Genomic DNA, 12,437 nt, shown 5'->3' with positions numbered 1-12,437 from the left:
ATTGAAGAGATGATGACTGTCCATTTCAGGTTGTTTTAGGCAGTCAGGAAGTTTCTCTCAAGCTCATCAACCAGTCAATAGACTAATTTAGTGAGCCGATAAAACCATCCTCCTTTTTGACACAGAAGGAGAACTTGACGAAAACAGCAGACTGAGATAAACAGATGTTTCTATACACGTCTGAAGACATTTATCTATGTGGGCAAAGTGACCTTGATGGCAATCCACCCACATCTCTTCATGTTGTTTAAGTTTTAAATAAAAGTGAAAAGCAGGTGTTTTGGTTTCAAGAGTTGGTGTATCAGTCTACCCGTGACTTCACCCTGAAGTGTAAGGAGAACTCATCTGAGCATGAGACATATGGCTGCTGTCTTTTTCTGCCCTGCTTTTAATTGAAATTCCACAAAGGTTAAAGCAAGCGAAGGCTTACCTGTGGTCTTCACAGATGGGCTTCTAATGGCTCTAATTTTCAGTGTCACCTCCCTCAAACTAATTTCTTATCTGCTTTCGTCTCTCGCTTTCCATCCATCTATCCATCTATCTATTTATCTATCTATCCATCTGTCTGTCTGTCTGTCTATCTAACCCTCTGGCCATCAAACTGTCTGTCTGACTGCCATTCTCTCTATTGTTTTTTCTATCTGTCTATTTGTCTGTATACTTTTCCTTCTATCTTCCTTTTAACTCCTCCATGTGTAAAATGTTCTTTCTTCATGTCTTATTACTTATTTTTTATCCTCTTTATCATTATCTCCATTTCTGTCCTCCTTTTTTTCTCCATGTATCCCTTTATTTTCTGCTCTTCCTTTGTCATTTCCCTTTCTTTTCACAATGGCTGGAATCTCGCTGTCACTTTGACAGATCTATGTTGTGATGGATTTGTGTGTGTATCCATCTATACAGCCATAAAATATTTGTGTGCCCATTTTATGGCTCCGAGGGTCATGAATTTGGAATGGGCCCATCGGTGCTTTGTTCAGATCCACTGGGAGAGAAGAATGCAATGTGCATGTGTGCAGTGAACATGCGATTCCCGTGTTACAAGTGCACATTAGTGACGAAAGATTGAAAAGAGTGTGTGCTGTGGACTGGAGTGTGATGGGGCCAGTGTGTAATTTATAATTAATGCTATTATTTTCATAATTTATTTGAATGGGTTGTAGAGTAGTTGGGGGGCACGTAGTAATCAAGGTTTTGCTGGGGTAATTATGTTAATTGCTTTAAAAAGGGTCAGGCACACTGCTTCACATATGCAAACTGGTCTTTTAACAGTTGAAAGTAAATTAGTTTATTTTTTAACTCAGAGGAAGCATTTATGCTGTTATTGTCAAGAAATGATTTCAGTGGTGCTGTTGTATTTAATGTCAAGTGTGTTGCCATGTTGTGAACACCTCTGACTGTACGCCTGGGTTGTTCCGTTCAATAATTAATAGATATAATTATAATTAACATTATATTTCAGCAACTTTTCAACTACAGTTCTCCACTGGGGCATTGATTTGGTTTGGAACAGGACAGTCAGGTGAAGTTTTGAGGAAAAGGAAAGTAAATTCCCACTTGAAATGGTTGTATAAAAGAGACTAAAGTCTCTGTGCACGCATGTTTGTGAGCGCGAGCACGACTGTTTCCTCTCTACGGAAATCAATCCAAACATGGAGTGCTGGAGCGCTCATTACTATTCACATGCGCGTTTGTCTGTATCATATCTTTAAATCTGCTAATTAACCTCATTACGACACTCAGTCTGCAGGGGATCCAGTGTAAACCAAAGCATACGCTCATACACACATAGATTCCACATGAAAACTTCACAAACTCAATGCAGACTGCTTCTCCAGTTTAATTATGAAAAGCCCATGATTGAATAATTAATACCATTGGGTCGCCCCCAGCATCTCTCTAAACAGAGGCCAAGTGGTCATTGTGGTCCAGATAGACATGCTCTAAATAATCCAAACAGACACAGACCTCTGTAAACTGCCGCCTGCCAAAACCATGACCCATGCAACTAAGATTATACCCTTCACCACACAAAGCACGCAATACAAGCCTTCTGTAGATTTACACAAAGCCTGATCATGGAACAAAATATCGGACTGCAAGCTCTAACCACACAAAATTTAGTAAACATGTTTTGTTTTTGCAAGGATGGTGGTCTTCAGCTTTGGCAGTTTATATAAATAACTGGAAATTGCACTTATTCAAAAACAGGCTTGACTGATACTATGAATCAAAACATTTTAGCAGCAGTTAGGTAATCATGCAAAGCCAGTTGTAGGGCCCTATGAAATATGTTTTATTTTTTCCCAAATTATTATTATTTATTTATTTATTTATTTATTTATTTTTCTGATTTTTTTTTTACTCTGTTTTAGCAGGATACATTAAATTTTATTAATCAAAAAGTTTGTCTAATTAATTGGAATGGTGAAACTTACAATATTAAACAGCAATTTATTAAAAGTTTGACAAAACTACATTTTAAGGCCCTATGAAATATGTTTTATTCCTTCTGAAATTCAGTTTTATTTATTTTTTTACCAAATTCTGTTTTCCATTAATTTTCTGGATTCCATCTTAATGGTTTCATTAAATCCTAAACATCACTAATTAATTGATTTTATCTATTTAAAAAAATCCAGAAATACTGTATTGTGTATGTATATTTTTCTGCTAAAAATATTCTGGTAAAGAATTTTTCTGGTAAATGTTCATTTAAAAATAATGTTTTAAAGGGATTCTGACACAAATTAATAAACCTCATGACGTAACAAAACATCAATATCACTGTTCATCTTCGGAACACAAATTAAGATATTTTTTGATGAAATCCGAGAGCTCTCTGACCCTCCATAGACAGCAACACAACTTGAAATGTTCCCAGCTCCAGATTTCTGGAGCAAGGACATCGGTAAAATAGTCCATTTGACATAAGGGGCCAATGAAAGCAATGAAAGTTGTGCACTTTCTGGGAATAATTATATTCCTCATTACTGTGGTTACAAATAATTGTCTGACAAACTGAAAGTAGTAAAGAAAAAGGCAATGTATTCGATGTAATTTGCTAACAGTGGTTGTGGATTTGATTCACAGGGAACCCAGATACTGGTAAAAACATATCTTGAATGCATTGTCACTTTCATTACAGGTACAAGTTTTATGTTAGACAGTATGACAGATGTGTCAAACATTAAATCCATGTTTGCTGTAAAGATAAGTTATCCAAAGTGCAGTCAGGTTACTGAAGCACATGGGTAAGCATTATGGTAGTTTTCGCTTCTCCAGTCTCTTGGTTTATTTGATCACTGACTTGATTTGCTGCACACTTGAAGGTTCCTGGTATCATGCGTCGTATGAGAAAGTTTCAGCATCTGCTGTGCAAAAATAAATTGTAGAGTGAGAATGATTTACAGTAGACACATCTGAAGCAGCATAGAATGAGTATGTCTGACACTTCTGTTTGCTTCCATTGATTTCTTATTGGGATGCAGCAATGATGGACTGTAATGCACTTGTATATTTCTCAGAAAAAGGCTTTATTTAAACACAGTGACTCTTAAAATGATAATACAACATAATTTGTTTTTTAATCTGCAAAAGTTTATGTAAGCAAAATTTATGTGCATGTTTTTAATTGTTTCTTTTTTTAGCTTATGTAATTTGCATGCATTAACTATATGTTGTGTTGCTTGCAGACAGTTTTTTTTTTTTATGATGAAAGCTTTTTTTGGCATAACATTGCTCATTTAACCATGTAGACAGATACCATATTAAGGTTCTAAACTGAAAAAAATGATTCACAATTCACTTAAAAATAGCAAATCTCACAAATAATTACAAAGAAACTACAAGTAACAACTACAAATAATAAATTAGACTACAAGTAACAAATTAAACGTGACGTTGTTAAGTAGAAAGACTAAAATTATATATACTTTTGTACAGAAACTGAATATATTTTTTCTGTGTACGATGGTAGATACCCCAGTAACAAGCTGTTGTTCTAATTAAGGTTAAAAAAAAATAAAATAATTAATTAATAATAAAAAAATTGCACATTATTTTATTTTGTGACAGTTTATCTAACAATTCACTCAGAAATAGCAAATATCACAAATAATTACGAAGAAACTACAAGTAACAGCTACAAGTAATAAATTAAACTACAAGTAACAAATGAAACGTGAAGTTGTTAAGTAGAAAGTCAAAAATTACATTTTTTTTTTTTTTTTTACAGAAATTGAATATATTTTAACTGTGTAAGATGGTAGATATCTCAGTTACAATCTGTTGTACTAATTAAGGGGAAATATATATATATATATATAAATTGCACATTATTTTATTTTATGACAGTTTATCTAAGAATTGCCTTTGAGATGCCTAACCTAGTGTCATTAGATTGATGTTCACATCTAGTATGGAACATACACATCTAGAAGTTTGCTCTGTCCTATTCTGTATCATTCTAACAGAATGTTACAAACCAGAATACTAGACAGCAGCATTCTGCGGTTTGATCTCAAAATACTGCTGTGGAACTTCCGATGGAGAAGTACAGGACTTTGTGAAACTCGTGAAGTTGTGCTAGAGTCTATGAACTTTAGAGATGATTCTGCAGTGATGATGATATAGAGGCATCAAAGGACTGACAGCAGCTGGTCCTGTCCAGCTCTTCAAAGCATCAATAGCATCAGAAATTTGGTGTCCACACCAGCACTGAAGGGGTTTTTTTAGAAGAAAAATAGTGACTTTGGACAACCCAATGTATGTCAATGGGAATAGTGGGACATAACATATATCTATATAAATATTGCTTTATAAAAAACAAGGTTAAAGCATTGACATTTGTCTGAGCATTTCTCTCTGTTGTTTCAAAGTTGAGGCAGTGACTCCAGACTCTGGCCTCACAGCTAAGAATCACAATGGAACTATGAAGAACAGATGAAAGAAAAGACAATCAAAGACAACTCAAAAACATGTTGAGTTTGCTTTAAGTGAAGCACTTTGAAACCCACTTCCCGCACTGTTTTTATGCAGAAACTCTCATTAGTGTGGCACACATGAAAACAACAGTATTTCAATCTGTTTGAAAATTAGCTCAAAGACTAATAGACTCTCTCTCTGTCTTCCCCTGTGTCTTCAGTTTTACTGCTGTAAGTCTTTACTGTTTGTCGGATGTTGAGATATTGAATGATGGATGCTGTCACTGAGAGGTCCTCAACATGGTTCGCTTTCATCTCAGCTATGAGAAGGCAGAGATCCTTAGTTTTTGATGCACTCGCACAAGGTCCAATATTAGATTTTTGCCGCACTGGCCAATGGAGGGTAAATTTAATGACCATAAATCTTCCTTACTGGCCACAAAATTGTATTTTACATTATTTTTAATATTAAAGCTATATTTCCATCCCTTAGGCAATGCAATTATTCCACTGTTTTCTCCAGTGCATGTCACTGTGTGACTCGCAGCATTATATATGAGATCTCTATTGAAACTATATCTGACACTTGATTTTGTTCCTCATATTTTCATGTTGGTGGTTTAATAACTTACTGTTTGTTTATAGTGCAACCAGAAGGCATATTCTTCTTTTTGGTCTTAAAGCAGTCAGATACTTCTTGTGCCATTTAAGAAGAAGAAGAAGAATTTATTATTATTATTATTATTATTATTAGCTGTAGTAGAAGCAGTGTTATTATTATTATTATTTTAAATAATTTTCACTGAGATAAATATTATTAGAAGATGCATAAGTACTAGCTTATTTTCTTTATTACTATTTTAAAGAAATTGTTTATGTCAACAATAGTGGTGCTGACAATAATAATAATAATTATTATTATTATTATTATAAATATTAATGTTGCTGTTGTTGTTTAATTTATTAATTACTTTAAAAGTACAACTTAAAAAAATACTGTAAATATATTTAAAAACATTTAATTTTTTTACTGCAATAAATATGTTTGTTATGTTATGTTATGTTATGTTATGTTATGTTATGTTATGTTATGTTATGTTATGTTATGTTATGTTATGTTATGTTATGTTATGTTATGTTATGTTATGTTATGTTATGTTATGTTTGACATAATTGTTCACGTCCTTTTCATTAGTGTTAGACTATCAGTTAATCAATTTTAATTAAACCATGTATTATGTTGCAGTTCCTATTAAAAGAAAATAACTCATTTTACTTGCATTTGGTGTCTAGTGAATGCAAATTTAGGACCCTGAACGTTCATACGTGAAGTGGACTGTATTGAAGCCTGAAGGCCAATTGCAAAGCCCTTGGACATATCTGTAATTGCACTCACTCCACTTTCCATACACTTTACCAATTAAAAGTCTACACCTCATCCTATTTAATACCTAGCTGTCTCCAGCCACGAAGGAAATTACAAGAACAGATGTTCAATCCAGCAGTTACGCACAGCTCTCATTTGAACCCTATAGAAACTACGTTTTTATTGATTCTTTCATTTCCATTTGGGTACATAAGTGTATGTGCGACAGTTTCCTGCTGAGCCAGAGCTGGTTTGGCCGTATATAGCTGCCATATGCTTCCTGCTGCAGAGCTCAGGGCCACAGCAGGGTCTGTGTCCTAATTGAACTGTAATTGACTCAGCAGCAGGGAAGGTCAGTTTGTCACTGAGCACTGCATACAATAAGTCCTCGAGCCCTGTTACCTGATCTGACCAGTTATGACTCATGCCACAGGCTCTGAGATACTCTTCTACTCTAATTAGGAATGCACACACAGAAGCACCATATCAAGTGAAGTAAAGAAAACGTACATACTCATTGACATGTGGATTGACACTGACACTAAAGTAATTACCTAATGTAGCTGACACCATTGATTCTTGGCTTTCTGTCTTGTATGTGAACACTATAAAGACAACAGAAATTTTACTGCCCTCAATATCTAGTGCTATGCACAAGTTCTGGAGGGAAAAAATTATATTTTATAATTTATGTATAATTTATTTATTTTTATTTTTTTATAATGGATTTTTTTTTGTAAATTATCATTTATGTAATCATTTTTATTTTCACCACCTTCAAATCTTTGGGGTCAGTTGTTCATCAAAGAAAAAAAAATGTCAAAGTGTCAAACATCTGAACATAAAACTGCATAAACTCTGTACATTTTACAGTATCATAGGAACAGAGTATCTCAGTGTTTCCAGACTAAAACCTACAGTAGCATCATTAACCATGCACTTCATAATGCAATTCAATGCATAGTCAATGTTTGCATTGGGTGAAAGAGCATTGTTAAAGGGGTCATATGATGCTGCTAAAAAGAACATTATTTTGTGTATTTGGTGTAATGAAATGTGTTTATGTGGTTTAAGGTTAAAAAAAAAAAAAACTTATTTTCCAAATACTATTCATTATTGTTTCTCCTCTATGCCCCGCCTTCTGAAACGCGTCAATTTTTACAAAGCTCATCGCTCTGAAAAGCAAGGTGTGCTGTGATTTGCCAGCTATCCAGCGCATTGTTATTAACCGAATGCCTCAAGCGTGTGACGGAAATGTTACGCCTCTTAACATATTGTGATGCCTTCTCCAGCCGGAGTGACGAGAAATAAACATAAAACCCATTATAAACGTGATATAAACATGATTTCTAGTTGTGTCTCCTTTTGAAAGGCAAAAACAAAGTAGTTTTGCTTTCTCTATGAAACAGCATCACACACCGCAGCCTTGAGTGAGCAGAGACCAGAGGCGGGTGGCTTGAGGCGGATTCTAAAAAGGAGCGTACCTTGGGCTTGCAGCAACCACATGTGATGACCCCGGGCTGAAAAAGCCATGGTGAAAGCTGATTCAGTGATCCACAGTGCAAAACTGATGTATTTCCTCAGCAACCAGCACGGATCAGCTCCAGGCATGACGAAGCGGATATCATCCTCTTATGGAAGGCCAAACAAAGTAGTTTTGCTTTCACAGTGAAACACACAGCGTCTATACGAAATGACGGCGGCAGCGGCAATGACAATACCACAATGAGAATAAAAGGTACGCCTTCTTTATTTGCGTGAACATCTGGGCGGCGTTATGCAAATCTTCCCACATACTGACGTAGACATGTGGAGGCGTGTTAGAACGAGCCGTTTCAGGGGGGCGTGAACGAGTCTCAACTTTTATAAAGAATATCTCTTTGGATTTGAGACTTTAGTCTTTGCAACTTCACAGATCTTCTTTATGCACCAAGAGGTTGTAACACTCCAAAGAGAAGAGAAAATTTGAAATCACATCATGATCCCTTTAAATGCTAAATGATTGTTGCTTGAAAGTGCAAGCCCGTGGATCTTTTTGAAGTTGCTCTCTCTTCATTAATGCAACCTATGCATTTGCACATTAACTATGTATTAATAGAGAAAATAAGATCTCCAGTTCATAAAGAGGCAACATCTGTGAGAGCAGCCACTGCAATAATGCAAGATTAGCTCGGTCGTCCTCTAGGTTAATTACTACAATACTGCTGAAGCAAAGGTTAAACAAAGGTGAGTCTTGTTGGCATTTAGCTTGGATATCTGAGTTCTTCCTCAGCAGAAGCGTGAAAATTTGAGTCAAATCTAAATCTCAAGCGTGGGAGATGCTATGAAGGAAGGGTGAATTTTAACGCAGGAGTTAAATGTTTCAAATGAGAAGCTGTTCCAAGGCTGGTATTATGAAAATGTCATTGCACTTCTAGTGGGTGAAAAGTGATTTCAAGTGGTGAGACCTCCTGCAAACCCACCTGAGAATTGCTGTGGAAATGAATGTGCTTGTTATTGCTATGAATAAACCTGGAAAAAGCCTTCAAAATGCATGCATATGTAGTAAACAGCTTACCTTGAAACAGATTGCCTAGAATAGGCCTATTAGGAAGGTGGTGTTTGTGTGGTTCCATAATGATGCCTGTATGAGGGAGATTAAGACAAATTTGTTCATTATTCTTTTCTTTACAACCTTTCAACCCTCAAAAACAGAGCTGACGATTTCTTGGTTTAATGAAAAGGATGCACCCGTTTAATCAGCCAAACAAACTATTTAATTAAACTTTTCAGTGAATTCTTGAGCCCTGCAATTCCTCAAATCAATCCAGACTTCTTGATAACTAAGTGTTTTAATCAAGCAGTCATTTGTAGATCCCTATTTCTACTTTGTGTGTGTGCGGATGCATTGGAGTCTGCACATGTGTGAGAGCCCGTGAGTGAATGTCCTGTCGGAACTGATTAGCTTTGTAATTACTCTCCGGTCTCCGGTCAGCGCTAACAGACATGTTTAGTGCTATGCGTCAATCTACAGTCTCACGATGAAACGAGCAGGGAATTCTGAGATAACAGCACTTGGTTGAACATAGCGGAGAACTGTGTCTCGAAGCTCACCTCAGTTGTGACAGGCTTTTCAAACTGTATGACAAAGCCGAAGAAGCTAACCAAACATTTGATGCAGATCCAGTCAGTGTTATGTAGTTCTGCTGAATGGAACGTGATTTACATTTTTGGATGGAAATTGGAGTGATGTGGGGATTATGGCAAAGGGAAGAGACAGATGTGGAGAAAAAGGAGGAATTATCTCTCAGAAACATCAGGGGAAATAGAATAGGAAGTTATGGAGCTGAGTAGCTAATGAACATGAGAGTATTGGAAGCAGAAATAAGAGCGGTGTGCAGACCATTACAGACTGTAATCCTTTAGTAAAATACCATTCGGGTGGTGTTTTGTGAAATGTGCAGTTGGTGCTTGATTAAAAAAAAAAAAAAAAAAGTATAACTATAATAACCTGAATTTTCAGCATCATTACTCCAGTCTTCATTATCACATGGTACTTCAGAAATCATTCTATATTTTTATATTTTGCTGATCAATAAACATTTCGTATTATTATCATTGTTGAAAATGGTTGTGTTGTTTAATATTTTGTGGAAACGTGATGCATTGTTTTCAGGAGTCTTTGATTATTATAAAGTTTAGAACAGCATTTCAAAAAAATTGAAATCTTTTGTAACATTATAAGTCTTTTTTGATCAATTTAAAGCATCCGGTAACACAATTCTCACTATTAACTAGTTGCTTATTAGCATACTTATTATTAACATATTGGCTATTTATTAGTACTTACAAAGCACATATTCTACATCCTTAATTCTACCCAACACCTAAACCTAAACCACTGCCTTAATAACTATTAATAAGCAGCAAATTAAGAGTTTATTGAGGCAAAAGTCATAGGTAATGGTTTGTTAATAGCAAGAATTGGACCTTAAAATAAAGTGTGACCCAGTATTCTTCTTTCTATTGTTATTTTGATTCTAATACATATAAATGAATATAAAATCGATATAAAATATAACAGTTTTAAATGTGTCATACATTATAGGAAAATAGCTTTCTTATAAGTTGACTTTTTTTTTCCATTCCACACTATATTGTACAGTACCATACCATTCAACACTGAACCATATGCCATGCAATACTGTTCTATTCCAAACCATATTATCATGGTAGTAATGGAGCAGTACACATACCAACAGAAACACACACACTGTTTTTAGGTGCTTTTGGAGTGGTTTGACTGAGCTGAGGACCTCTCTCATCCATCTGAGAGGGTTGATTGACTACTGTTTGTCTGAAACAGATGTTCCAGTTCAGATCTACAATTATTAAGTGAATCTTTACAGTCAGGTGTCTTTTAGAGTTCTCTCGTCACTATACAATATTTTGTCTTTATCTCTCCTGCTTTTATCTCCTTCTGTCTGTTCTCTATTTCCCTCCTCTTCTCTCTCCAGCCTTTTCTTCTTTCTCCTAAGTAACGGATTTGACATGGCGGGAATGTGGCAGATGTAATTTAGCTGAGTGGAATCAGCCATGGCTCTTTGTGTAGAAAGCACTGAGTGTCCTGTTCATCTCTTTAAATGTTCTCCTCAAACAGAGCACACGCTTCATCCAGTCAGCTCTAACGAGCGCCAATGAATTCCCTTCAAGAGCCTGCATGGATATTTTTTCCCCCTCAGGAAGGTGTTTATGTGTGCCTTAGAGACAGACGAATAAAACGAGACAAAGAGGAAGCGAAACAAATACGGAGTAAGGATTTCACAGGTTTAGATTTTCGTGTCTCCAGGGGCATATTCTTCTTCTTCTTCTTCTTCTTCTTCTTCTTCTTCTTCTTCTTCTTCTTCTACTTCTCACTTTCTCTGACTGATTGTGCTAAAACGTATATACAGAGATTTTAAACCAACATCTCGGTAATGAAACACATCTGGATCTGTGACTGGAAGTTATATGGTACTGTACATAATCAGCAAAATAGGAGCTGAAGCACTGGGATTTTGTATAAAAGCATTTTTATATATTATTGATATAATATTTTACCATTTTGACTCAGAATTTCAACCACTAATGATATTTTCTTGATCAGGTTAACCTCAAACCTTAAAATCATAAAAACTTTGCAAACCATAACAATTTACCCAACATATGTACCCAATAATGTGGAGAATACTTAATGTGTTTAAAATGTCCAACATAAGAAAATAACAGCACATGATGCTGTTCGCAAACAGTTTTTAGTTGAAAGGGATTGTTCGATCAGCAACAGTTGACTGAACAAATTAATATATATTCTTGAATTAAATTTAAACTAAGTCTGAAAAAGCTATTTTATGGGGGAGGGGGTTGGGGGGGGGCTATTTAGACGTAATTTAATAAATATTAAAGTTACCATTTTAATTCATTGTTAATTCATGAACTACCTGTTGCATGAACAGACACTGCGAAAACTAATGTAAGAGACATAAAAACTATTTCAAACAACTTGATATACAGGTTGCACAAAATATTTATATGAGATTATAATATGATATCTCTTGATGGATAAAATGTGATATTTCTGATGACAATTGTTAGAAAAAATATATAATTATCATCAATAGATGTGAAAGGTCCTAAATTGTACGATGACTCAGGTGTGTTATGCTTGATGTAGGGGTAAGCGATATACCGGTACGATTAACAGGTAGAAATTTGTAAACTGATATAGATTTTGGACTATCATCTCTATCACGGTGACATGCTCACATGACATTGCTGTGCTACGTGGTCACAAAATCTAATCGTTTGCACACATTTTAAAGCATTGTGGTTTAAAAACAAGTGATTTTAACCCGTTGAAATGCAATCAGTAGTGAAAGAGAACTAATTCGCTGTCATTGCACACATGTAAAGACGGTGCTCATAGACAGCAGGTGTTATTTTTTACCACTCAAAATGCCTTTATCCACAAAATACACACACTTGTATGTGTCAAAATGCCCATATTTGCAAGTATCCTTGTAAAAAGTATCCTTGGGTCTGAAGTGAAAGCAAACAGCAGAGAAAGAAAACACAAGTATATTGGATCCGGGCAGCTGTTAAAGTGACAGCAGTCTAATTTTCCTGCT

At 35.4% G+C, this 12,437-nt stretch overlaps 1 protein-coding gene across 1 annotated transcript in view; it reads left to right on the top strand.

Moving 5' to 3' along the window:
- LOC109054567 (thrombospondin type-1 domain-containing protein 7B-like) overlaps positions 1-12,437 on the top strand; it is a 54,087-nt gene that overhangs the window by 1,107 nt on the left and 40,543 nt on the right. The gene's annotated exons all lie outside the window — the stretch shown is intronic.

Source organism: Cyprinus carpio, chromosome B11 (genome assembly GCF_018340385.1).
Source record: "Cyprinus carpio isolate SPL01 chromosome B11, ASM1834038v1, whole genome shotgun sequence".
NCBI lineage: Eukaryota > Metazoa > Chordata > Actinopteri > Cypriniformes > Cyprinidae > Cyprinus > Cyprinus carpio.
This window is presented reverse-complemented; position numbering and strand designations above follow the sequence as displayed.